The sequence below is a fragment of the Equus asinus genome, chromosome 13, assembly GCF_041296235.1.
Source record: "Equus asinus isolate D_3611 breed Donkey chromosome 13, EquAss-T2T_v2, whole genome shotgun sequence".
Taxonomy (NCBI): domain Eukaryota; kingdom Metazoa; phylum Chordata; class Mammalia; order Perissodactyla; family Equidae; genus Equus; species Equus asinus.
This window is the reverse complement of record NC_091802.1, coordinates 17482969-17508409: the sequence shown is the minus strand read 5'-3', so window position 1 is coordinate 17508409 and position 25441 is coordinate 17482969. Positions and strand designations below refer to the sequence as shown.

The 25441-nt window shown below is 48.7% G+C and overlaps 1 protein-coding gene across 8 annotated transcripts in view; it reads left to right on the top strand.

Annotated features, from left to right (window-relative positions):
• The first annotated feature begins 3060 nt into the window (after positions 1-3060).
• RPH3AL (rabphilin 3A like (without C2 domains)) overlaps positions 3061-25441 on the top strand; it is a 142589-nt gene continuing 120208 nt past the window's right edge. The window contains exon 1 of one of the 8 annotated variants that reach the window (XM_044744521.2): positions 3061-3179. The gene's annotated coding sequence lies outside the window, so the exon portion shown is untranslated. Of the gene's footprint in view, positions 3180-3587; positions 3842-6728; positions 6856-25441 lie in introns of those variants that run through there. The other 7 variants (XM_070482647.1, XM_070482644.1, XM_070482636.1 and 4 more) reach the window with 7 other exon arrangements.

The window sequence follows — 25441 nt, the reverse complement described above, 5'->3', positions numbered from 1 at the left end:
ACTCTCTGTATCATCTGCTCTATTTTCCCATCACTCGAAAATTGTTCTAAAAATAGTCTGTTAATTTTTTAAAAAGGCAAGCTGGGGAGAAAAAAGAGCAATGGAGAGCTCCAGTTGTGCCAGAACGCCTGAGGGTTCAGAGTAAAGAAGGTGAGGGATGGTACCCCCTCCATCTCATCCTTATCTACATCCTAGGGAGCTAGGGCATTTACAAAAATGTCCTGGGCTGCCCATGTCTCCAAACCAACCTGGAGAGATGCATTTCGGGACGTCAAGACTGAGGGTTCTTGGGGTGTCCTGCCAGTTTATACCAACTTGTTCACACTGCCCGCTCCCCTCCCCCAATCTTCCAAATGTGTCGTAGGAAACATACAGAAAGAGCTGTGGTTCACTGGACCAAAAAGACGGCAAGTGCCTTGAAGTGAGGAGAAGAGAGTTGAGTTTTAACCGCTAATTTCTGCCAGTGTGTCTCTGGCCATAGCTATGAGCACATCTATAACCTAAGGACATGCACATCCATGTCACAGATTATTACATCGATCAGTGGCTCTTCGAAATATATAAACTCTGTAACGAGGATGCGTTCTATTCATAAAGTATTCAGTTACAGGTGGTCTCACCTGTGGGAGTGAATCTATGTAAGTAATATCCATTTACCTTTGTCTCACAGACTGAATATAAGAGAGACATGTGTCCCCCACACATGCAAATAGATTGCTGATTCTCTTTACTTTCTGATGGAGCCTCAGAATGCAAGGATTTAAGACTGGAAACAACTGGCCTGCTGAAGTCCACATCCCTGGCAGGGTATATGCGGCCCCTCTCACACTGGTCCCAACCTTCCACTCGGGCCTCTTTTTCTGCTCTGTCTCCCCATTTGCCGTCTCCAGCTTTTCAACATTCCCTTTCTTGCCTTTGCACCTGCTGTTCCTTCTACTGCAATGTCCTTCCTCATCTGGCCCACCTGGGACACTCCTATTCAATCTTTGAGACCCTGCAAAGGGTTTCCTCTGAAAGGCCCCCTCTGAGCCCTGCCACACCATAGTTCACCCCTCTGTGTTTCTTTGTGTCTTATACAGCCACAGAGGTAGGAGGGCCCAGTGGCTCTGCCACTGCCTGGCTGTATGACCTTGGGCAAATTACTTAAGGTGTTCATGTCTCAACTCGCATAGCAGTAAAATGGGGATAAACGGGGCCCTACTTCACATGGTACCTGTGTGCTGCAGAGGCAGGGGTGGGGCACTTTCCCCAGCTGCGGGAAGGGGAGCTTCCTCTCCCATCTGCACACTCTCTCCGTGACACTGGAGTGAGAGCCTGTGCAGCAGCTCGTGGCTGGTCGAGGGTGGTGTGCACGCTTGTTATGCTGGTGTGTGCACACATGTGGAAGTGTGTGTCCCTCTACAGTGAGCCTGAAGGAGCCCACCCCTAAGAGGATGAGGTTATGCTGGACGTGTGTGTGTGTGTGTGTGTGTGTGTGTATGTGTGAATGGGACAGGCCCGAGTGTACTGCCTTGTGGGCCAAGGGCATAAACACTGTGCCAGGAGAGGAGGAAATGGCTTTTTAAGCTAACTGGGAGGCTGTGTCGGCTCTCACGTGTGAGCTCCCCCACCCTGGGGCATGGTGCACAGCCAGACAAATACTGTTTTGTTACTGTCATTGGGACTATGTGGCGGTAAGGTCTGGTGAAACAAGGGTTAAGTGAAACAAGAAGGAATCCCCAGTCTAGCCAGAGCCTGGCACATAGCAGAGGTGCAATGAGTAGTTTGCTGAAAGCTTTGATACTAAAGGAATAAAGGCTAGAGGGCATTCGCTTTGTATAAGCCCCCAAGAGGTGCAGCTGTGGGCAGGAAGAGGCGCTGCGGGAGGCTATGTCAGGTCAGTGTATTAATCTATTTCAGGTGGTCAGCTGTCCAAAAAGAGGCTAGGTCACCCCAGAGATGGCAAGGGCTCTGTCACGGGCTGTGCAAGCAGAGGTGTGAGCCACTCCTGGAGGGGTGATTGTGGGGTGGGAGCGGGGCTACAGCCTGGAGAGTCCTTCCAGCCTTGAGGTTTTAGGGTTAGTGAGGTGACGCGGGTGGTGGTGATGTTAATAACTACTGCTGATTGAGTCTTACAGCGAGCCAGGCCAAGGGTCAGGGGCCTCCCCAACACGACCTCACTCAGTCCTCACATTGGGAATATTATTATGTCCATTTTGCACATAAAGAAAGAGAGGCTTAGCCACTAGCTCCATTGGCGGTTTAAATTTAAATTAAGTAAAATTAAATGAAATTTAAAAGTCCATCCCATGTGACTAGCGACTCCTGGGCAGCACAGCAATATGACATTTCCATAGCTGCAAAAACTTGACTGGACGGTGCCAGCTTACAGAGATTTGCTCACCTGCCCAAGATCACATCTCCCGTGGGAAAGATCCAGAACCCAGTTGCAGGTCTGGCCCAGGTACTGCTAGGGGCTGCTGTGTGAGTCTGGAAGCTAGGACTCCCAAATCTGGTTATCACTTAGCTACTGATTTTGGGGATTATCTCAGGAAACCATTTCATAAGAAATTGTTGGGTCATACCGTTTCCCTGGTAGAGAATGAGGGTAACAGGGCCCAGCACTGCCTTTCCATTCTCCCCGACTCCCACCCACCCGATTCAAAGCCAGGCACGGAGGCTCAGAACGCGCAGAAATGGAGAACAGCGCAGAGGTTCTTGGAACAGTGGAAGCAAGACATCAGGCTGATGAGAGCTTTAGCTTTTTGTGGCTGTTTCCTTTAGTGACTGTAGCAAGTTGCCTCAGTTTGTCCCTCCATCAATGGAGCATTCATTCATTCATTCATTCAACAAACACATGTTGAGCTCCAGCTAGCGCCAGACACTGTTTCAGGCCCCAACACGCACACCTGCCCTCCTTTTGCCTCCTGGGATTGTTAGAACGGGTCATTTCAGAGTTTTGGGACTTGAAGCTACTTAGGAAAAAGAGACTGACGTTTGCTATCCCATAACCAGAAACGAAAGCCGTTCCACGGCGAGGATAGCCATCGGGAGGGGCCCTGGCCTCCCGCCTCCCGGGCGGCAACAGGTCTCAGGTCGAGAGGGGCGGGGCGGGGCGGGGCGGGGCGGCGCCTGGGTCCCCTCGGCCGCCGCCAGAGGGCAGCCAGGGAGCGCGCCGGGCGGCAGGGCCGAACCCCCAGGTAAGTCTGCCTCAAGTGGGGCCGCCCCCCTCTCGGGACCCGGTCCCCCAGGGCTGGGGGGTGTGTTTGGCTCCGCGCCGGGGCCCGAGGGGGCGCGCAGGGCGGCCTGGAGCGGCGGGCGGGCCCTGGGGGCCCCTTGTGCACGGGGAGGGGGCGAGTCCCGGGCTGGCGGGGCGCGGGCAGGGCCTGCCGCCGCGCTCTCCTCGCCGCCGCGCTGCCCTCGCCGCCGGCCTCGCCCGAAGCCTGGCGCTGGACCCGAGCGGCCCGGGGCGGCGCCTGGGCGCGGCCCCCGGAACGGTTCGCGCTCTGCGTCTGGCCTGCAGCCTGCCAGGGGCCCTCCGGGCAGCCCGTCGTGCGCCCCGAGCCGGGGGGCGGCGGGGGCGGCAGCGGAGGGGAGGGCCGTGGGCGGCGAGGGCGGCCGCAGACGGCAGGCGGCGCTGGGGCGAGCGTTCCCGGCGGGCGAGTCAACAAGTGCCGTGTTTACCGAGCGCCCGCCGGGGCGCGCACGTGCGGCGGGAGCGGCCTCGGTGTCGCCGCGGCCGACCGCGCCCGCGTGGGGGCAGCGCGCCACTGCCCCTGTGCCGCCCGGCCTTGCCTTGGGTGAGGGTCCCGCACTCCTGATGATCGGCGTGGAGCGCGGTGGTGGGCCTGGGCCCTGGCAGGTTGGGATTTTCGCCTGTGGTTCGGTGGTCAGGAGTGGATTCCGATGGGTGCCAGGAGTGTGTGAGGTGGGGAGGGAGGTACTTCTCAAGGCCCAGGCAGGAGTCCCCCGGTTCATCTCTTCCAGCCTGAGAATCCCGCCCTGGCTTGGTTTTTCGGGCCTCGGAAACCCTCTCCCAGCAGTCAGGCCCCCCGCTGTTTTTCCCAGGCAGACGGTTTGGAGGAAGTGCTGAAATCCATCCAGGGCGCCTCCCTGCCTTCAGGATGAAGGCTCTGGACTCACAGTGGTGCCCATGACACCTGCGCTGTGGGGGCGGAAGCCTCCTTTCTTGGGCTGCAGCCAGGGCTCTGCTGGGAGGTGCGGGAATTTTGTCCCCTGCCTGGTTGCTCAGAAGGCTGAGGACCTGACTTTCCCACCTGGGTCTGTAACACCCCCTCTGCCCACCCGGAAGGTCGCCCTGGGGAGAGGTGTGATGGGGAAGGTGGAAACCCATCCACAGTGAGACCAGGGCCAGGGGCATGCGGGTGAGTGGTCAGGCTCCATCTGTGCAGCCACGTGGGAACCTTTGCTCCTCCCAGCAGTCCCAGGGCTGGGGCACTCAGCCGGTGTCCCTGGACACCCTGGTAAGAGCATTGGCAAAGCCAGGGCTGCAGTCCAGTGCCCCTCCATCCCCCACACCTTGAGAGGTTGTGCCCTTACCCGCGTCTCCATGCCCCTCCATCCTCCTGCCTCTGTCATCCACTTGGCGTCCCATCTCTTGGGGGAAAAAACAGGCATCGGAGCCATAAGCTTCCTTTCCTCTTTTCTCTCACTGTCACATTTTCCCCAGCACTCTGCACCTGCTGCCTGCCTCTCGGCTCCCCTCTTAATCCTCCGCAGCCTGGCTGCTGGTCTCACGCTTTCCTGAAACTGCTTCCCTGAAAGTCGTCTTGTTTCCAAACACTGATCTTTTGTCAGCCTTGCCCTTCTGCCCGGGAAGCTCGCCCCTGTGTGCGTGTGTCCTCTTTGCAGCCTTCTCTGCTGTGATTTCCTAGGCACTCCTCTCTCCTGGCTTTGTTCTTAATTCTCCATTGTTCCTTCGCCTCTTTGGATCCCTCTTTTCTGGGAGGTCTCGTGAGGCCCCGTGTTAGCTTCTTGGGGAGCTCGCCCTCTGGGTTCTAGCTCCAGGGCTGGCTCCTTGGATGTCCAGTGACTCCCAGACTCAGGGTGTCCGAGTCTGGCCTCCTCCTCCTCCCGGGCAGCTGCCCTTGCTTCCTCCTCAGCAGTGGGTTTCCTCCTCTGCTGTCACTGTTCCCTGAAGTGTCTCTGCTGCTTCCCGCCCCTTTGTGACAGGGCTACAGCGTCTCAGGCCAGAGTTCAGAGGCCCCTTAGCTAGTCTCTCTGATGCCAGAATTCCCTCCAGCCCCTGCAGTCCATCTGGCGTGTCACCTCTAGACCAATGGTCCTTTTCACCCTGTCACTGACCCCTCTCCCATGAGGATCTTTGGAGGCTCCGGGTTTTGCCCCACACAAAGGCCAGCTCCTCTACCTCATGTGGCTCCTCGCTCATGTGGCCTCTCTCCAGAACCACCTTCCAGACCGCCGCTTCTTCCCTCCCCACCATGGTCACATGCTCGCCCTTCCCCTTTGGGACCAGTGTAGACACTGTCTTCCTGGGAAAGCTTGGCCTCTCCCAGCTGCACTGGAGGCCCCTTTCCTGGCCTTCCCATGGCCCGTGCCCTTGGGGCCACCGTCTACCACTATCTGTCTGCTAATCGCAGGCCCCTTTGTGTTCTTGAAACCTCTCCCCTTCCTCCTGGATCCCCAGGACCAGGTACCCAGTAGGCGCTGCATAAAGGCATCCCCCTGCCCCCAAACCTCCAAGAACATGTCCTGTCATCCTTTAGAGTCTGCGTCAAACTCCACCTCCTTCTGGACTCTTCCAGTGGTCCAGATTCCCCTTGGTCTACACTCCTGCCAGGCTTATTGATGGAGTCATTACGGTTTGTGCCACCCAATTTAATCCCTTGTTCTGTTAGCCTCCAGTTGTGTCATGGGTGAGAGATGCCTTTCTGGCTCTTGATCACACCAGCTGTTTGTCGAGTGGTTATGTGTCAGGCGTGTGCCAGTCTTTCCAGGTGTTTCCTCATGTGTATTATCCTCTCAGCGCCCAGCGGGGTAGGCGCTGTGATTGTTTTCATTATGCCCGTGAAGACACAAACCCAGAGAGGTCAAGGGACCTGTGGAAACCGCACAGCTGGTAGGTGGGCAGAGCCGAGGTTGGAACTCAAGTCTGTCTGACTCCGAGACTGGTTTTCAATGGTGGGATTTGTCCAGGGAAGCGCGTGCCTTGTCCAGGGAGCCACCTGGCGCAGGTGTGTGGGGTGTCCTGGTGGTTTGGGCAGCTGGTTGCTTGGGACTTTGCTGGACTCTAGGAAAAGACTTTGTAACAGAACAGATGGTTAACGGTGGGACCAGTGACTCAGGGAGGCCGTGATATCCGCCCTGGGGGCCTTTGAAACGGGCTGTGTGTGTGTGAAGAGTTGTGGAACAGAGAACCCCGAGGGACCCTCAGGTCATTTCTTCCCCTTGAGGCACTTTTAAATGCTGTTTTTGGTAAATAAAATCAACCGTGGTCCCCCAAACAGTAGCGCCTTCAACTAAGTTTCTTTAGGAGCTGTCCTTCTCTTCCCTCCACAGGTCACTGTCATATGAAAATGAGTCCCTGCTGTGAAACACAGTTGCCATGGCAACCAGTAGTGCGCAGCCCCAAGCCTCTGGCTCCTGGGTCTCTGCACGGTACGCTTCCAGGGGCTTTTTCCATCTTTGTCGCCTGAAAAAATGAAATACTCCAGTTCACTCACCTTTTGCACGGACATTTAAAATGTTTATTTCTCCAGGCAGCAATTTCTGGGCCCTGTCGGTGCCCCTGCAGCTTGTCACCGGGCTGCTGGCACACCATTAATAATGACCCCGGAATGGTGCCCCCGGTGTAAGTCACATTCGGAGTGAAATCCAGTGTCCTCTGGGTAAAAGGTCAGTGTCTGCGGCTGCCCTGCATCCTTGGTGACTGGAGAGGCAGAGGGAGAGAGCGTGGCCCGGCCTAGAGGGGAGGGCTGCTTGCCGCGGCTCTGCTCCAGCTGGAGCTGCTGAAGTCGCTTATCTTCAGTTGCTCTCTCCTCCTGTGCGAGGGCTTTGCTCAGCTATCCTGGCAGGGGCTGCCCAGAGCAGGCTGCTTCAGGGGTGCCGAGAAAGACAGCTTGCCTTTGGCCGTAATCACAGCTACTAACTTTGATGAGCGCTCACTATGTGTAGACACTCTTCTCTTATTTAATCCTCAACCCAATGACGTTAGAAGTACTATTACTATCCCAATTTTACAGGTAAGGAAACTGATGCACAGAGAGGTTAAGTGCTTGCCCAAGGCCACACAGCAAGTAGGTAGTGGAGTTGGGCCTTAGTCCTAGAAGTCGGACTTCTATGACAATGCTCTTTACTTGGTGCCATGTAAACAGTGGAAGGACTATGTTTGAAGAATGAAAGGGTGAATTGGAGAGGTGGGGCAGCTTGGCTTTATCGAGATTTGAGGCTTAAAGCGGTAGTTTTCAACTTTTTATGTCTTATGATGGTCAGAAGGCTGCAGTGAAAGGCATGTACTAGAATGCTCATAGCAGCACTATTGTAATGGCCAAGAAACTGGAAGTCACCCAGTGTCCATCGGCAGTAGAACGGGCAGATAAATTGGGGTGAATACACACAGTAGAACGCTAGACTGCTAGACACTGGGGATGTGGAAGCAGGGCCGGGTCAGCTCTCCTTTCCCCCCGTCCCCGCTACTCCGTCAGGTTTGGGGAGAGCTCGCTAAGCTGGCAGGTGGCTGGGTGGGTTCTCCCGAGTCCATAAGGGACCCTTTTCTCGCTGCCGTGATGCCTGGGGTTAAGCGAGGCGATGTGTATCACATTCTGTTGGTTGTGGGGTGTCGGCTTGGCCCCGAGAAGCTGGAGAATACGGCTGGTGCTGGGGCCCTCGGCACAGACACCCTCAACCCTCCGGCAGCAATGAGCTGCCTGCGGAACATCGGCATTTCAAGGACTGCGCCAGCCTGTAAAGTAAGCAGAGTTCGCCGGGAGAGCAGCGGCTCCCTTCACACGGCAGTTATTTGCTGCTAAAAATACCGGAGCACCTTATGTAAGCCGGCGGTTACGCAGTTAGCACCTTATATAAAAACCCTTAGTACTCCCTGGACCATTAATCAGGTGGGCGTTGCAGGGACTATTGTGGGCGTCATTACGAATTTGGGGTGGGTTTGCCTGGTGAGGGAGGTGAACCATCGTCAGTATCCAGCCCTGCCTGACTCACACAGCCGCGCTCAGGCCTAATTTACGTGTTAGTGCGTTTTCCTCTTTGGTTCTGGTCATTCCAAGCCGTGGAGCTGACGCCAGGGTTTATAAAGTTTCCTCTTGCTCAGCCCCCACCTGCTTCTCATTCATGGATAGTGCGTCCTCTGATTCTCAGAACTGCAGCCTCTTGGGAGTAGAAGGGCCTCCTCCCCATTCAAGAGTCCTCTCAATGAGTAGCTGGGAGGGGTGGCCATTTGGTCTGTGCTGCCAGTGACCAGGGCAGCCCGCTTCATGGTTGGACAGTGATTTGAATAGTCAGGGACAGCGATGGAACCAAACTGAGACACAGAACGTGCCCAAATGCCAGGCTGTAACTGATGAGAAGAAATTTCACAGGGATCAGGTTTCTAAAGCCATGGGATCTAAGGCTTGGAAAGGAACGTCCCAGTGGACATCAATTTGGCAGAACCTGTTAAAATAAAAAATGTGTCTGCCCTATGACAGAGATTCTACTTCTCGGGATCTGCCCTAAAGAAACCCTGGCCTGTGTGCGCAGCTGGAAACTTCTGAGATGGTCTTTGTGACAGTTTGCAGTGGTGAAAAACCGTACACAGTGTGAATGTTCACTGGTGATAGAATAGTTACATAAACTCGAATTTTCATACCTGGGAGTACTATGCAGCTTTGAAAAGGAATTAGATAGATCTTTCTACAACAATAATGATGAATCTCTAAGGTTGTAACGTGAAGAAAGCAAATTTTACAGTGATAAATACATTACGATGCCCTTTACAGAAATGTATACACATAGTCCTTCCTACTTTATATGAATACAAATATATGTAACACACCTACGTGTAAAAGCATATAAAAACATCTAGAAAAATACATTCCAAATTTACAATAGCTGTTATCTTTAGAGAAGGGGGAAGAGGACCAGGACTGTGTGTGGGCGTGGGGGGATGATCAAGAAGAAATTTAGCCTTCTCTGTGATATTTAAAATTTTTAAAATAATTTTGTTGATGTTTAATTTATATACCACAAATAATTCACTCATTTTAAGTATACAATCTGTTTTAAATTCTTAAAAGGAAAAGTACTTATATAATTAAAAAATTAATGTCTAGGGGCCCAGCCCCATGGCCAGTGGTTAAGTTCGCATGCTCTGCTTCAGCGGCCCAGGGTTTGGCCAGTTTGGATCCTGGGTGCGGACATGGCACCGCTCATCAGGCCACACTGAGGCATCATCCCACATGCCACAACTAGAAGGACCCACAACTACAATATACAGCTATGTACTGGGGGAATTTGGGGAGAAAAAGCAGAAAAAACCAAAAAGATTGGCAACAGTTGTTAACTCAGGTGCCAAACTTTAAAAAAAATTAAAAAAAGAAAAGAAATGTGAAAAAAAAAATTAATGTCTAGTCTAACCCCCTTCCTGGTACAAGAAACTTCCTCCATCCATCTCTGAGTCATGGAGGGACTGTGACAGGAAGCTCACTGTATATAGTGTTTTGCATTTAGGGGCAGTTCACATAAGTAGAAATTCTTCCCTCTTTTGAGCTGAGATCTGCGTCTGTGTTGCTCTGCCTCTGAGTCTGTCCCTTTGGATCCATCTCAGTAGATTTTCCCTTTTCCATGAGGCAGGATTTTCACTGGTGCAAGATCCCTATCTTGCCCGCCTCCTCTAGGGGAGAAGGACTCCCCTCTTGCAGGGGTTCCTTGTGGAGTCTGTAGGGTGATATGGATCGTGCATTCCAGACTCCAGGCTGTGCTCAGCAACCGTCCTCCTAAAGTTTGTGCAGAACTGGACCCTCTGCCCTCAATGTTGCTTGACTGTGACATGCACTTCTTAAAAATAATGGTCATTTTTTTTTTTTGAGGAAGATTAGCCCTGAGCTAACAACTGCTGCCAATCCTCCTCTTTTTGCTGAGGAAGACTGGCCCTGCCTGAGCTAACATCTGTGCCCATCTTCCTTTACTTTATATGTGGGACACCTGCCACAGCATGGCTTGCCAAGCGGTGCCATGTCTGCACCTGGGATCCGAACTGGCAAACCCCGGGCCACCGAAGCAGAAGTGTGAACTTAACTGCTGCGCCACCGGGCTGGCCCCCAGTTTTTTGAATTATAAAGGAAATTCATGTTCATTGTGGGAAATTTAGAAAGCACAGCAAAGCCCAAAGAAGAAAATAAAAATCTATGCTTATCAGCCTCCAGAGATAACCCCTTAGAAATCAAGATCATTCTATATAAATGATTATACCCGGCATTTTATTCAGCGTGTTTCCTTGTCCTTAAGAGTATTGACTGACATAGATATACAGGACACTTTTTTCTCAGTTCAGTACTGTTTTTCTTTTATTGTTCTTATTTTTAAACCTAGAGAAGGTTTTAATATTTATGGTGTGTTGTGGACTTTTTGTGTTCTCCCAAAATTCATGTGGAAGTGCTAATGCCCAATGTGATGGTATTTGGAGATGGGGCCTTTGGGAGATGATTAGCGTTAGATGAGGTCATGAGGTGGGACCCTCATAATGGGATTAGTGCCCTTATAAGGAGAGACACCAGAGAGCTCCCTCTCCTCTGTGAGCTCACAGCAAGAAGGCTGCCGTCTGCAAGCCAGGGAGAGAGTCCTCACCAAGAAGCAACTTGGCTGCCACTCGATCTTGATCTTCCAGCCTCTAGAGCTATGCAAAATGCATGTGTGTTGTTGAAGGCCCCCGGTCTGTGGTGTTTTGTTATGGCAGCCTGAGCAGACTGATACGTGTGGTTGAGTCCATCAGCCCTTTCATTTTATGATGTCTTCCTTTGCTTTTGGATTTGAAAGGTCTTCCTCACCCCAAGGTCAGAGAAACATCCACCTGGATTTCCTTCTGGTTCTCTTTTGGTTTCAGCTTTTCCGTGCAGCACTCTCTTTTCCATTCAATTCTAATCCAATTGAAACTTATTTTGGTTTATCATGTGAGCTAAGACCCTGATTTTATTTCTTTCTAAATCATCGACCCGTTCTTTCAGTTCAATTTCTTTCCCTACCGACTATATTTTAAATTTAATTTATTTTTTAATACAAGCATACCTTGGAGATATTGCAGGTTGGGTTTCAGACCACTGCAATAAGGTGAATATTGCAATAAAGTGAGCCACACAAATTTTGGTTTCCCAGTGCCTATAAAAGTTATGTTTATACTGTACTTTAGTCTACTAAGTATGCAATAATAGCATTATGTCTAAAAAAAACAGTGTACATACCTTAATTAAAAAATACTTTATTGCTAAAAAATGTTAACCATCATCTGAGCCTTCAGGGAGTCATAATCTATTTGCAGGTGGAAGGTCTTGTAAAAAAAAAAAAAGCAGTATCTGCAAAGCACAGTAAAGTGAAGCACAATAAAACGAAGTGTGCTCTATACACTACGCTCATGTTGTTCACATTCAAAAGGTGCAGAAGGCGAACCGTGGAGTCTCCCTCCTCCCTGTCCCTTAGCCTCCACGTGCAGTAACTGGTGTTCCTAGTTAATAGGTTTTTTTTTTTTTGAGGAAGATTAGCCCTGAGCTAACAACTGCTGCCAATCCTCCTCTTTTTGCTGAGGAAGACTGGCCCTGAGCTAACATCCGTGCCCATCTTCCTCCACTTTATATGTGGGACGCCTACCACAGCATGGCGTGCCAAGCGGTGGCATGTCCGCACCCAGGATCCAAACCAGCGAACCCCGGGCCGCTGAAGCGGAATGTGCGCACTTAACTGCTGTGCCACCCGGCCCCTAGTTAATAGTTTTTGATCTTGGACACTAGGCATCCTTCCTCCTTTCCTCGACTGACTTTAATTGTTGATTATAATGTACAGACATCTCAGTTTCCAGGTTTTCCATTTTCTATTAATCTATCTCTTTTTCCTCCACCATCACATTTTTTCTTATGACTTTATTATATATTTTAACACCTGGCAGTGCAAACTCTCTTTCCGGATTTTCTTGGTTGTGCTTGCCTATTTATTCTTTCCTCTGTGTGAAATTTATAATCATTTCATTGGTTTTCTACAATTATTATTAGAATCCAATTTGGAATTACATTAAATTTATAAAATAATAAATACATTGAGTTTCCCTATGCAGAAATATGGTCTGTCCCATAGTGACCCGTGCCTTCCTTGCTATCATCTCTTCTTTTATGGCACTCAGTAGAGTTTCATGGACTTCTTGATGGAGGTGGTGAACATTTCTTGTTAAGTTTGTTCCTAGGTGTTTTATGTTTTTTTGTTGCTAGGGAATAGGCTCTCTTTCTTTCTGTTTTATTTTTAGCTGGATATTGTTGGAATGTAAGAAAGATTATTGATCTAAAAAAAGTATTGTGCAATAGGTATATATAGAAGAGCATATAAAACATATGTGTAAAGTTTAAAGAAGAAGAAGAAAGCAGACACATGCACAGCTAACTTGAAAACTAGAGCGCCATGGCCCTTTAGAAATTGCCTTTATACCTCTCCTTAAATGGGTCTTTCTCTCTCTCCAGCCCCAAGGGAGACGCTAACCTGAATTTTGTTGTAATCATTAACCTGCTCTTCTTTATGGCTTTACCACATAGGTTTATATCCTTACACAATACATTGTTCGATTTGTGTATGCTTTTGAACGTTTGTAAATGGAATCACACTGTTTTCCAGTTTTGTAATGAATATGTTTATGTGTGTGTGTTTTTGAGATTCATCCTCTTGTTGCATGTAGCTGTGGTTCCCTCCTTTTTCCTGCTATGTGTGAAGATACCCGATTTATTTGTCCCTTCCACTTGTTGATGGGCATTTGGGTTGTTTCTGCTTTTCCTTACTATCCTTAACATCCTTTCTGTGTGTGAGTTTCTCCAGGATGTATAGCTGGGAGCAGAATGATAAGGTCATAGGCTGCGTACATCTCCACCTCCCGCTCTTCTCCAAAGTCTGAAGCAGGGTGTATTCCCCGCAGCGCTGGGCCGAGTGCGGGATGCTCCCCATCCTCATCAATACACAGTGTCATCCATACTGGTAGTTTTTGCCGGTCTGGTGAGTGTGAACCAGTATCTCACGGTGGTTTAAATTGGCATTTCGATGATTACTACTAAGGTTGAATGTGTTTATCGGCTATTTGTCTTTCCTCATTTACACACCTGTTCTTGTCTCTATCCATTTATTTCCTATTGGATTATTACTGATTCATGAGAGATCTTCCCATATTCACATTCTGGTACAATCTTTTGCTTATTATATGTTGCAAATACTTCTCTCAGTTTGTGGCTTGCTTTTTCACTATCTTAATAGCATCTTTTGATGAACAAAACAGTCAGATACTTCAGCAAGCTTATCATTAACTAAAGTTCAATATTTGTTTATGTTTCTTTTCTTTTGTGGTAAAATGCGCAAACAATGAAATGCACAAATCTCATGTGTTCCATCCAGTAAGCTCGGGTAAACGCATATACCTGTGTAACCCAAACCCCTATCAGGATAGGGAACATGACTGTCACCCCAGAAAGTTCCCCGTGCCGCTTCCCGAGCAATCCCTGCCCTCTCCCGCAGGATCAACCACTATTCTGATTTTGTTCCACTGTAGGTCAGTTTTGCCTGTGCTAAAACTTCCTATAAATGGAGTCACATAGCATGTACTCTTTCGTTAAAGGCTTCATTCACTCTCTCTTGACCTAATGTTTTCAGATTCGTCCCTGTTGTTGTGTGTCTATCAGTATTTGCTTCCTTTTTATTGGTGAGTAATATTCCACCATGTGAATTTGTACGATTTGCTTATCCACTCACCCGTTGATAGAGCCCTGGGCTGTTTTTCATTTTTGGCTGTGGTAAATGGAGTGGCTGTAAGGCTTTTTGTTGACATACGTTTTCATTTCTCTTATATGTATTATTTCTCTTACATGTTTTACTTCAGTCAGGAGTGGAATTGCTGGGTCATAGGTTAGGTGTAACTTTTTTTTAAATACTGAAGCATAAGATCCATTCAGAAAACTGCACACATCCTACGTTTACTACTTGAATAATTTTTACAAAGTGAACACACCCGTGTAGCCATCTCCCAGGTCAGGGGGTGGGACCTTGGCCCAAGCTGGGCTGCTCACCTGGGCTGTCCATTCTGGAATCTGAAGCTTGAGCAGAGCGAAGCCAGGAGGGAAAGGATATTGGAGTCACTGATTCCCGCAGTGGCGTCTGATGAGACTTTGGGGCCACGATTCTTGCATCCACTAGGGTTCCTGCTTTCTCCCACATCACGATCTTCAGCCTTCCTATTGATTCCTCCTGTTGATACCAGGTATCACTCCAGTAAATTCCTTTCTGCTTACATCAGCCAGATGTGGCTTCTGTTGCTTGCAACCAAAGAATCCTGGTGGATTCAGTGTGCCCAACTACTCGCACCAAAAACTTAGTGGCGTGTGCCCCTCATGTTGCTAAAACTCAGGGTGGGTGCTACCTTGAAGCAGTTTTTACATGACCCATTTGAACACTTGGACTCCTGGGCTAACAAGGTGAGATCTCAAACAGGAATTCACTGTAGATCTAACTTTAGAAAGTTTGCGGCAAAGCTACTTTAGACATTTAGGCTGGGGCCGGCCCATGGCCGAGTGGTTAAGTTCATGTGCTCCACTTTGGCAGCCCAGGTTTTGCTGGTTCAGATCCTGGGCGCAGACATGGCACCACTCATGAAGCCACGCTGAGGTGGCGTCTCACGTGCCACAACTAGAAGGACCCACAAGTTAAAAATATGCAACTGTGTACCGGGGGGCTTTGGAGAGAAAAAGGAAAAATAAAATCTTAAAAAAAAAGCATTTAGGCTTGATGAGGTGGTTTTTTTCCCCCCTAACTTTAAATTTAGTTTTCAGTTTTGAAACACTTTTCTCTCAGTCTCCAGTGGGAAGTTGATGGAGAACGCTGGCTTAATTTAGAGGGTGAAATGTAGGGGTGTGCATCACTTTCCAGCCTTCGTATTTGGAAAGCAGGTCCATTTCTCTCGCTCCTCGATGTGGAGCGCAGAGGGGTTAGATGATGGGGTGCCATGATCAGAAAACAAGGGCTGGACCCAAAGTTCTTTGGTGCCATCCCTCGGGGACCATTTGCTTAAGGAGGTGCAATAACTAAACTGTTCTCTTCTAAGAGGCCCTCATTTAAAAGTAAAAATGGAAATGAATTCTCTTCTGGTTTCTTTTTTAATGTCATCGAATCACATGGATTAGTGACAGGAAACGACCCAATTTCGACCGGTCTGTGAGTTGTCACCGTGCTTGTCCTCGTTAATGTCAGGGTCTGGGGAAGTGTTTGATCAAGGGGAAGGTGCTGTGGGTGAAGTTCACCAAGAAAAGGTCAGAGATGAACGTGAAGTCCTTTCTGACCCCAGGGGTAACAGACGGTCCAGGCTGTGTCTCGGAGCAGCCACCAAATTGCCCGCATTTTCCCAGTTGTCATTCCACGGCCTTTCTGAGAGCCAGGTCGTGCAGAGTGATCGTCTCTACCTGTCAGTTCTAACCCTGCTGGTGGTTTTCCTCATTTGCAGAAGCCACTGGAGTGGCTTGGGGTCCTATGGCCCTGGCCTAGACACGAAGACCTTTCTCGCACTCTCCAGGCTTGTTAGGACTTTTTGACCTTCGCTCAGCAGAAACAGGACCTGGTTCTTTGCCACGCAGTCTCCCCATCTCAGGGGACCGTGGAACAGGTGACTAACTGCCATGAGTACCTTGCTTGGCCAGGGCTGCAGGTGGCTGTGGACACGAGGGTCTGCTGCAGCCATTTTTGCAGGTTGAGTGCCACACAAGGGCCCCAGTGGAAGAGGGCTTGGGTTTGTGTGGTTTATGGTGGTCGTTTTCTAACAAATGGACGTGAAGCACCTTGTTTTAGCGTTATCAGTGTATGATGACGATTTCCAAACAGGTGGAAGAGAAGTGCCTCCATGAAGGGGGGCCTCTTCTCATTCCACACAAAAGTGTCTCGTGGGCTGGGGTGGCCTCAGACTGCCCACAAACCCGTCTCCAGGTTTGGGTGCCATATAGTGAGCTGGGTCACCCTTGATAGGGGGATGGGGGATAACTTAGCAAAGGGGAAACATGGGAGTGAGAAGACCCTACATGGAATCTAAATTGCCTTTCCCAAATTGAAACTTTGCATCCAGGTCACTCTGAGTGTGGAGAGGACAGGCCCAGGGGGAAGCCGGGACTGAACTGTGGGCTGACCTCGCTTTGTGCAGACCTGATGTCCAGGGCGCAGCCTCTCTCGATAGCTCAGTGAGGGGTTGAAGGTTGGCACTGCAGAGGTCATTGCCTTAGAGGATGGTCACTGTGCGTCACTATGGTGGGCTCTGCTGACAGATGTAGGACGTGAACTCTTAGAGGGTTAGTATTGGAATCTGGGACAGGCATGGAGGGTGGACAGCACATTGAGGCAGGTTGGGAGGAGCTGGAAGTCAACACAGTCGGGGGAGGGCTGGGTGGCAGGGGGAATGTGCTAGGGGTGCGGATTTCGCGGGGGTAGGAAGGAAAGGCACATCTCCAGAGGTTGGCAGGTGGGCATCCAGGCAGCTGTCTGCGGGGTCTCACCAGGAGGTAACGGGGTCCTGACAAACAGACACAGCCGAGGACGGGCAGTCTCAGGACAAGAGACCTTCAGAAGTGTGGGGGATGAAAAGGGTCGGCCTGCACGCTGGCCCAGAGCCAGAGGCCAAGTGCTTTCATCACTTGCAGGCTTTTGTCCTGGCTCCACCGCTCCCTCCCTCTGTGTCCTTGAGAGGTCACTTTGTTTCTATGAAACTCAATGTCCTCATCTGTAAAATAGAAGTAATAATAGTATCTGTCTCATCATCACGAGGACTAAATGAGAAGTCTCGTGCAAAGCATTTAGAACAGGGCTGGGTGCGTGGATGGTGGGTGTTGTTATTGTCAGCGTTGAGGTCTCCCCAGTTTGGCCTGACGAGTGTCCTTTTGGCCTTGGAGCTGCCTGTGAATGAGGGTCACACTCAGACTGCAGGGCCACTGCTTTGATTTGCTCCTGACTCTGTAGACCCCACGCTTGCCTTGTTTCTGTGGCTGCTGGAAAGCTCAGAGTCAGACGTGTTGCTCAGTTTCATCATCAGATTTCTGGCGACATCTCCTCTTTCTGCTTTCTGTCTGACCTCTGTTCTCTTTGATCCTTAAGTTGTTTATTTTTTATTGCATTTAAGCTCGTAAGCTGCCTCAAGCCCTCCTTGAAATAGGCAGTTATGAATTTTGAATGAATAAATACAATTTTAGATCATACATTGAATCGGTCACAACATAAGGAGATACGCTCTGCCTGCCTGCGTCCCTGTCCCCTGCTCCTTACCTGAGTCTGGGGGGGTCGGTTGAGGCCGTAAGGGTTAGCCCTAGGGAGAGGTTAGGGTGCACCCCCCTCCCCAGCCCCACAGCAGAGAAAAAACTGCAGATTTTCTGGCTGTGAAGATGCACTTCAGGCCCAGTGGTGGGATTGGTGAGAGGGTGGGTGGAAGAGGATAAACTCTTACCAAGTACCTACTGTGCACCTGGCACCATGTAGGTGCTTAACACCCTTTGGGCTGCTCCAGGAGGCTGCCGCTAGAGATGAGTATGCTAGCTGTGGGACTGTGGAGTTCTGGGAGGTTTATTCTGTAAGTCTGCAGGAGGAGTGAGGATCTGCCCATAGAATCAAGCTGGCCTCAATTGTGGGCCATATGAAGGACCAGATGTAAGACCTTCCCCGGGACTTCCTCCTGCTCCTCGTACTTGCCAGGATGCATGTCTCAGTCATCTATTGACACAATATTGCTGCGTAACAAACCATCCCCAAACCCACTGGCGTATGCCACTAAGCATTTATTCCTCCCTCACATATCTGTGGGTTGGGCGAGGTTTGGCTGACCTAGGCTGCTGTCTGTGGGACTTGGTTGGCTTCAAGCTGTGAGTTGGGTTTAGGTCTGTTCCATGCGTCTCTTATCCCACTTGACCAGTGACCAAGGCATGTTTGTGTCATGGTGATGGGCAGGAGTGCTAGAGAGCAAGCTCAGTTTCATAAGCACATTTCAAGCCTTTGCTCACTTCATATCCACTGACGTCCCATTGGCAAAAGCAAGTGACATGACCATTCCCAAGCCAAGGGGCGGGGAAGTACACTGCCCACCACTAGGCCATGGCAGAGTGTGCCTGTTTCATACTATTTCAGGGAATGAAGAATTGAGACCAGTAATTCAGCCTACCTTAGAATGAGTTTCATTCATTCACTCAGTAAATATTTTTTGAAAGGCTACCGTGTTCCAGGCACTGTGCTGCCTCTGGGGATAGAGTGGTGAACAGGCAGGCCTGATTCTTGACTTGTGGAACTTGGAGTCTAGTGATGGAAATACACACTAAAGAGCTACTTCTGTTATTAATTATTTAATTACAGTTGTGATTATCAGTACGAAGGAGAAGTACAGAGCACTGGGGGCACGTACAAAAGGGCCTGACCTACCTAGTCCAGGAAGAAGAGATGGAAGAGCTCAGAACTGAAGGGTAAGACTTAATTAGGCAATGGATCCTTAATAAGATTAACAGCTGACTTCTCATCGGAAGCCATAGAAGCCAGAGGCAGTGTGATGACAAGGTCAAAGTGCTCAGAGAAAGACTGTCAACCAAGAAGTCTGTATACAGAAAGACTGTCCTTCAGAAAGGAAGGACTAATTAAGATGTCCCAGATAATAAACACTGTTGCTATCAGACCTGCCCCACAAGAAATACGAAAGGGAGTCCTTCAGGCTGAAATGAAAAGACACTAGACAGTAACTCAAATCCACATGAAGAAATAAGGAGCACCTTTAAAGGTATAAATGTATTTTGTTGTAACTCTTTTCTTTGTTGGCATAAAGGAATGATTATAAAACTGTATTGACAGGCCTGTAATGTATAAAGATATAATTTGTATAACAATAATAGCATAAAAGAGGAAGAAAGAAAGAGAGCTATATTAGAGCAAAGTTTTTGTATATATTGAGGTTTAGTTGGCATTAATCAAAGCTAGATTGTTTTAAGTTAAAATGTTAATTATAATCTCAAGGGCAACCACTAAGAAAATAACTAAAAATACATATTTTTATTGCATAATAAAAGAGAATTAAAATGGTATGCTAGAAAATACCTATTTAATACAGAAGAAGGCAGTAATAGAAGAATATAGGAACAAAAGGATGTAAGACCTAGAAAACAAATAGCAAAATGGCATAAATCCTATCTTATCAGTAATTACATGAAATGCAAATGGACTAAACACTACAGTAAAAAGACAGAGATTGACAGAATGGGTTAAAAAAACCCAACTCCATGCTGTCTACAAGAAACACACTTTAGGTTCAAAGATACACTCAGGTGGAAGGTAAAGGGATGAAATAAGATAGACCATGCAAGCAGTAACTAAAGGAGAGCTGAGGTGGCTATACTAATATCAGGCAAAATAGACTTTAAGACAAAAGAAGTTACTAAGAGACAAGCATTACCCTTTTGTAATGATAAAAGGGTCAATCTATCACGAAAACATACCAGTTATAAACATAGATGTGCCTAACCACAGACCCCTAAAATACATGAAGTAAAAACTAACAGAAATGAGAAAAATAGATAATCCCACAATAATAGTTGGAGACTTCAAGGTTCCACTTTCAGTGATGGGTGGAACAAGTAGGCAGAGGATCAGGAAAGAACCAGAAGATTTGAACAACACTATAAACCAGCTACCTGACAGACAGCTATATACCACTCCACCCAACAACGCAGAGTGCCCATTCTTGTCAAGTGCACATGGAGTGTTCTCCAGGAGAGACCATAGGTTAGGTCGTAAAACAAGCCTCCATAAATTGAAAAGGGTTAAAATCATACAAAGTTTGTTCTCTGACTACACTGAAATGAAATGAGAAATCAGCAACAAAAATAAATTTGAGAAATTCACAAATACGTGGAGAGTAAACACACTCCTAAATAACCAGTGGGTCAAAGAAGAAATCACAAGAGAAGTTAGAAAATACTTTGAGATGTATGAAAATGAAAATGCGGCATGCTAAAACGGAGGGGATACAGCCAAAGCAGTGTTTAGGAGGAAATTTGTAGCTGTAAATGGCTATGTTAAAAAAGAAGACCTCGAATCAATAACATTCCACCTTAAGAAAAGAGAAAAAGGTGAGCAAACTAAATCCAAAGCAAGCAGAAGGAAAGAAATAATAAAGATTAGAGCACCAAAAAAATGAAAGAGAGACCAAAAAAGGCCACATATTGTATGATTCCATTTTCAGACATCCCTCCTTTTATTCTGCTTTGCTTTATTATGCTTTGCAGATATTGCATTTTTTTACAAGACCTTCCACCAGCAAAAAGATTACGACTTGCTGAAGGCTCAGATGATGGTTAGCATTTTTTAGCAATAAACTATTTTTTAATTAAGGCATGTATTTTTTTTTTAGACATAATGCTATTGTACATTGAATAGACTACAGTATAGTGTAAACATAACTTTTATATGCACTGGGAAACCAAAAAATTTGCGTGACTCATTTTGTTGTGGTCTGGAACTAGACCCACAATATCTTTGAGGTATGCCTATCTATGAAATTTCCAGAAGATGCAAATCCGTAGAGACAGAAAGTTGATTAGTGGTTTCCAGGGGCCGTGGAGAGGGAGGGATGGGGAGTGACTGCTATGGGTACAGGGTTTCTTTCTGGGGTGATGAAAATGTTCTGGAATGAGATAGTGGTAATGGTTGTATAACTCTGAATATCCTAAAAATGACTGATTTGTAAACTTTAAAAGGGTCGATTTTATGGTTTGTAAATTAAATTGTAATAATGGTATTAAAAATTTTTTAAAACTGTGTTGATTAGGCAAAAGGGGTTGCGGGGAGCAGGGTTAGGGGAAGCATTTCCCAGCAGGAATGCTTGGGGTGCCTGCAGGCCCCGAGGGGAAAGAACATGGTGTGTTATGGGAAATACAGAGGCCCAACTTGGGCAGGGGGTGAAGGGAGATTTTGGTGTTATCTCCAGAGCAGTAGGAAGCCACTGCAGGAGTTTCATAGGCAGTCCCACTGTGGGGCTGGCATTTTGAAGAGCTCCCTGAGTCTGTGAGGAGGGCAGATTGGAGAGGGTCTGGAGTGGCTTTGGGGAGGCATCTGCAGTAGCCAGGTGAGAGGAACCTGCATTTCCAGAAGGTTTTTGTTCAAGGTCACCCCCCTGGATGCAGCCAGACCTGAGTCCCTTGGGTTTCTACTGGCCTCTGCTTTCTACCAGCCACTGATTCAAATCCTCCCAGGTATTCCTAATCAGCCCAGGTGGGCTGAGGGGGGTCAGGAAGTGGACATCACATTAATCAGCCCAACCAGGACTTGTGGCTGACCAGGGCCAGCCTAGTTGCAAACAGTAGAGATTGAACAAAAACAGAAATGTATTGCCTGGACACTGGAGTATCTCGCAGAAGCCCAGGCCCTGGAAGCGCTGAATCAGGCACGTGGCCCAGAGGGAAACCTTGAGCCCGCTCTCTGCCTTGGGTTTCCTTCAGTCTCTGTTTCGGTTCCCCCGCTTCTTCCTCTCCCTGAAGGTCACCTTTATGTTTCACGGGGCATTTCTGCATGGGGAAGATGGCCTCTCTATCATGCAGAAATGGCTCCTAAGTTTGCAAATACTATTTCAGAGAGCAGTTGAGTTGAGATGTCACTGTCTTAGCCCATTTCCCAGATTCCCAGGGAGGGACCTTGACATGCCAGCTTGGGCCGGGTGCAACCCTGAAACAGGCAGCTGAGCCCGAGGAGGCTGATCACAGTGTAAATTTGGGGCTTCTGGAGCTCACCTGAAGGCAGCTGGGCAGCTATGGTAAGGCCAGGGAGGAGAAGGGACATCGGATGGCATTCCAGGTTACCTTATGTCAAGGGTCCCTCCTCCTCCACTTTGGGTAACTCACTGGCTAGGATCAGTCTGCCCCTGAGACCTTATTTTGTCACTTGAACCGGTTTGCAAACACAGCCCTCTGACCGTCTATCTCCCCTCCCCTTTTGGCCTTCACTTTCAGCCCTCGCCTGGGCAGGGAACATTCCAGAATTTAGAATTAGTCTTACACCTTTGTGAATTCTGTCAGTTCCCCCAGAAAAGAAAGCTCTAGCCCATGCCCTGCTGAAAACCTGTTGAAAAGACTCCAGTTATTGTCATCGTCTCATTTTTCACCTGCTGTTTGAAACTCAGCGGTGCTGATTCAGGTGGCTGGAAACCCTAGTGATTGTGGAATAAATGAGCCTCTGAGTGGGGACAGGAGGGGACAGGAAATGTTGTGAAGTCCGGTGGGAGGCACGTGTGAGGGTCAGCTGCCAGTGACCTCCCACAGCCCCTCAGTGTCCAGCCTGAGCTCGTTCCCTTTCATCTGGCCCACGGGGAATGCATGCCGTGCTGCCCTTTCTTTCTACCGGGGACGCAGCGGGCAGGAGACGGCCGGGGGGCCAGAAGCCCCAGGCCCTTCGGGCGGGGGACAGCCATTTCCAGTCCTGAGGAGTGTGATTGATCCTGGATGGCGTTTTTTTCTCTGGCTGTGAGAAGCAGGGAGTTGAAGTCCTTCAGGCGGTGCTGCTCTCAGATATCAGTAGAGGGAAAAGGAGGGACTCTGCATGCAGATGTGGGATCCGAGGCTCATTTCTCTTTGGATCCCTGCAACATTTATGGGAGACCATGCGGTTCGGCGCTTTCTCATTTAGGGCCATGTGCTGGCTGCCGAGAACGTTGTTTTCAGTACAAATAATGATGCCGGTGGTGGGCACGTAGCTGGTGCCTTCCCACTGATTAGCAGTCACAAATCTCTCCGTTTAATTTCTGTTACAGCCGAGTGAAGTAGGGCAGGTTGTTTCATATGCATTTAATAGTTGAGAAAACCTCAGGTTGCTTGGGCGTGGGGAGGAGGCGTGTGTCAGCTGGTACTAAAACCTGCCTTCTGGTCTCTGATCCCTGATTCTATTCACAAGAACGCCATGATATTCTGAATTCTGTCAGGCAAAGACTGTATTTTGTTCTTCTTGGGTTTTCCTGTCATTCTTCCATCTCTCCATTTATTCCTCCATCTTGTTCCATAAAGGAATCGAGATGCCCACAAGAATACCTATTTCTTGAATATATACATTTTGAATATGTAAGAAATATAGAAATATGTATTCATAATAAAAAGATATGGTTGACATTATATGCCAGACCTGTATGTAGATATTTTTTCTATGTATGTTTGTGTGTATGTGTGTGTATATGCAATTAAATAGAAACCCATAAAAATAAGATCAGGAAAAATATAGATTAACTGGAAAGTCAAAACCAGGGAGAGAGTTAGACTACGTATTCAGACCATAGACTTGTACAAAGTTTGCTATATTAGAACCACAGATTTAGCTCTGAGCTAATGAGCGATCAAAGCAGGAGAAAAAGTACTTACATGGTTCGTGTGGTCCATAAGGAGGATGCCAGATGCTGAGTGCTTTTCCAGGCAATTAGATCTGAAGGAAATTTCTTGCCTGAGTGGCCGTCTACGGGACCCTGAGTGCACGGAAAATATGCGGCACGTGTGCGCTGCTCTCTACTTCTGCTCCCATGGTAGACATCACTAATCAATCACGGCCCTTTCCCACTGAGGCCAGGGAGCGCTTACAGCCCCTCCAGCATGGTGTTCCAGGCAGCCGTCACCAGTGATTGGGAGTCAGCATGCAAGATGAAACCCACCTGCCATTCCTGAGTCGGGGGTGGTGGCGGTATCGGGAGGTCATGATGGATTCTGAGTGGAGAGCCACATTAAGTCGAGCCAAGCATGTCTGCAGGGGTGACATGGGTGGACACGCCCTCTTGTCCATTGGACATGTCTGGGTTCCAGTTGGAGTGACCCGTCAGAGAGAAGAGAGGGGGTGAGTGTGCCTAGAGCGACACAGGGGCTGCGCTAGGAATTTCTGACTCATTACAGTTACTCATTTGTTCCACCATAAATACTTGCCTGGGAAGTGTGCCCGACCCTCTCTCCTCACCCCCGTGGTCCCAGGTTAACATCACTTCCTCAGAGATGCCTCCCACGACTTCCTCTACTCAAGTGCTCACAGATCACGTCCCTCTGTAGCTTTCTCTCTCAGCCTTTATCATAGCTCGTATGATATATTTATTTATGTTTATTTGTTTAGTGTTTTATCCTCCCTCCAAGATGGGAGTTCCAAGGTGGCAGAGACAGCACTGTCTTGTCATCGTTGTACCCCGTCCCAGCACAGGGTCCAGCACATAGCCAGTGCTTGACACAGGATAGTGGAATGAACGAATGAAAGAATAAAGAGGTGTGAAGACGGAGCAGACTTTGACCAGGGGAAGATAAAGACATGAATGAATACAACATAAGGCGACAAATGCTCAGTGCTGAAGGGAGGAGACAGACGACGAGCTAAGGGACTTCAGGGGAGGAGAGGCTGCTCCAGAGGGAAGGGGAGATCAAGGAAGGGTCATGCTGTAGCTGCATTTGCTGGGTGGAAGGATGAGGTGGAAGGGAGGGATGTCTGGGGCCCTGGAGGCAGCAGGAGCAGAGGCAGAGAGGCGGAGCTGGGGGAGAGAAGCGCCAGAATTATTTTGGGGTGCCCTTAGGCAGTGGCGGGGAGCAGGAGCAGCTACACCAGGAAAGGTGGGTCTGAGCCAGCTCCTGGAGCGCTGCCCACCGGGCTTGATTTGGGCAGCATATCTGTGAGTAGAGCAGGGATGGGGTGAGAGGGCCCTCAGGCAGCGCTGGGCAGGCTGAGGAGAGCCGGGGACATCAGGCGGCCTGAATTTGGCCCGAGAGTGTTGGAGACAGTACCCAGGGGGAACACACAACCTGTGCTCCCTGGATTCAGTTTGCCTCTCCTGTGCCTGTCGACTCTTTGGGTCCACTCTGGCAGGCTCCCACCCCAGGACCCCTGACCAGCCCCAGCCATGCCCCCCACCACCCCAGCCTGGCCCGGCTCTCCTGGGGGGCTTTGTGCCGCTAGTTCACTGAATAACACTGTTGTGAATACATTTCTAATTTTAAAACAATATATATTGGTCACATTTGTAGCAATGTTATCTTGAGCATAGCTTCTTTTAATGTTTTTACTTTCCAGACAGAGATTTATGTTCCTAATTTCCCTCCTCTTGAGCTTTTTAAGGTGTTTTTAGTCACTTATCTAGAGAACTTTTATTTCCTATTTATATTAATTATCAAATTACTCTATTTCGTGTCTGAGTCATTCAGTTTTTCCCTTTGGCCTCCTTCTTGCAAATCTTCCACGTGGGATTATTAAGTCG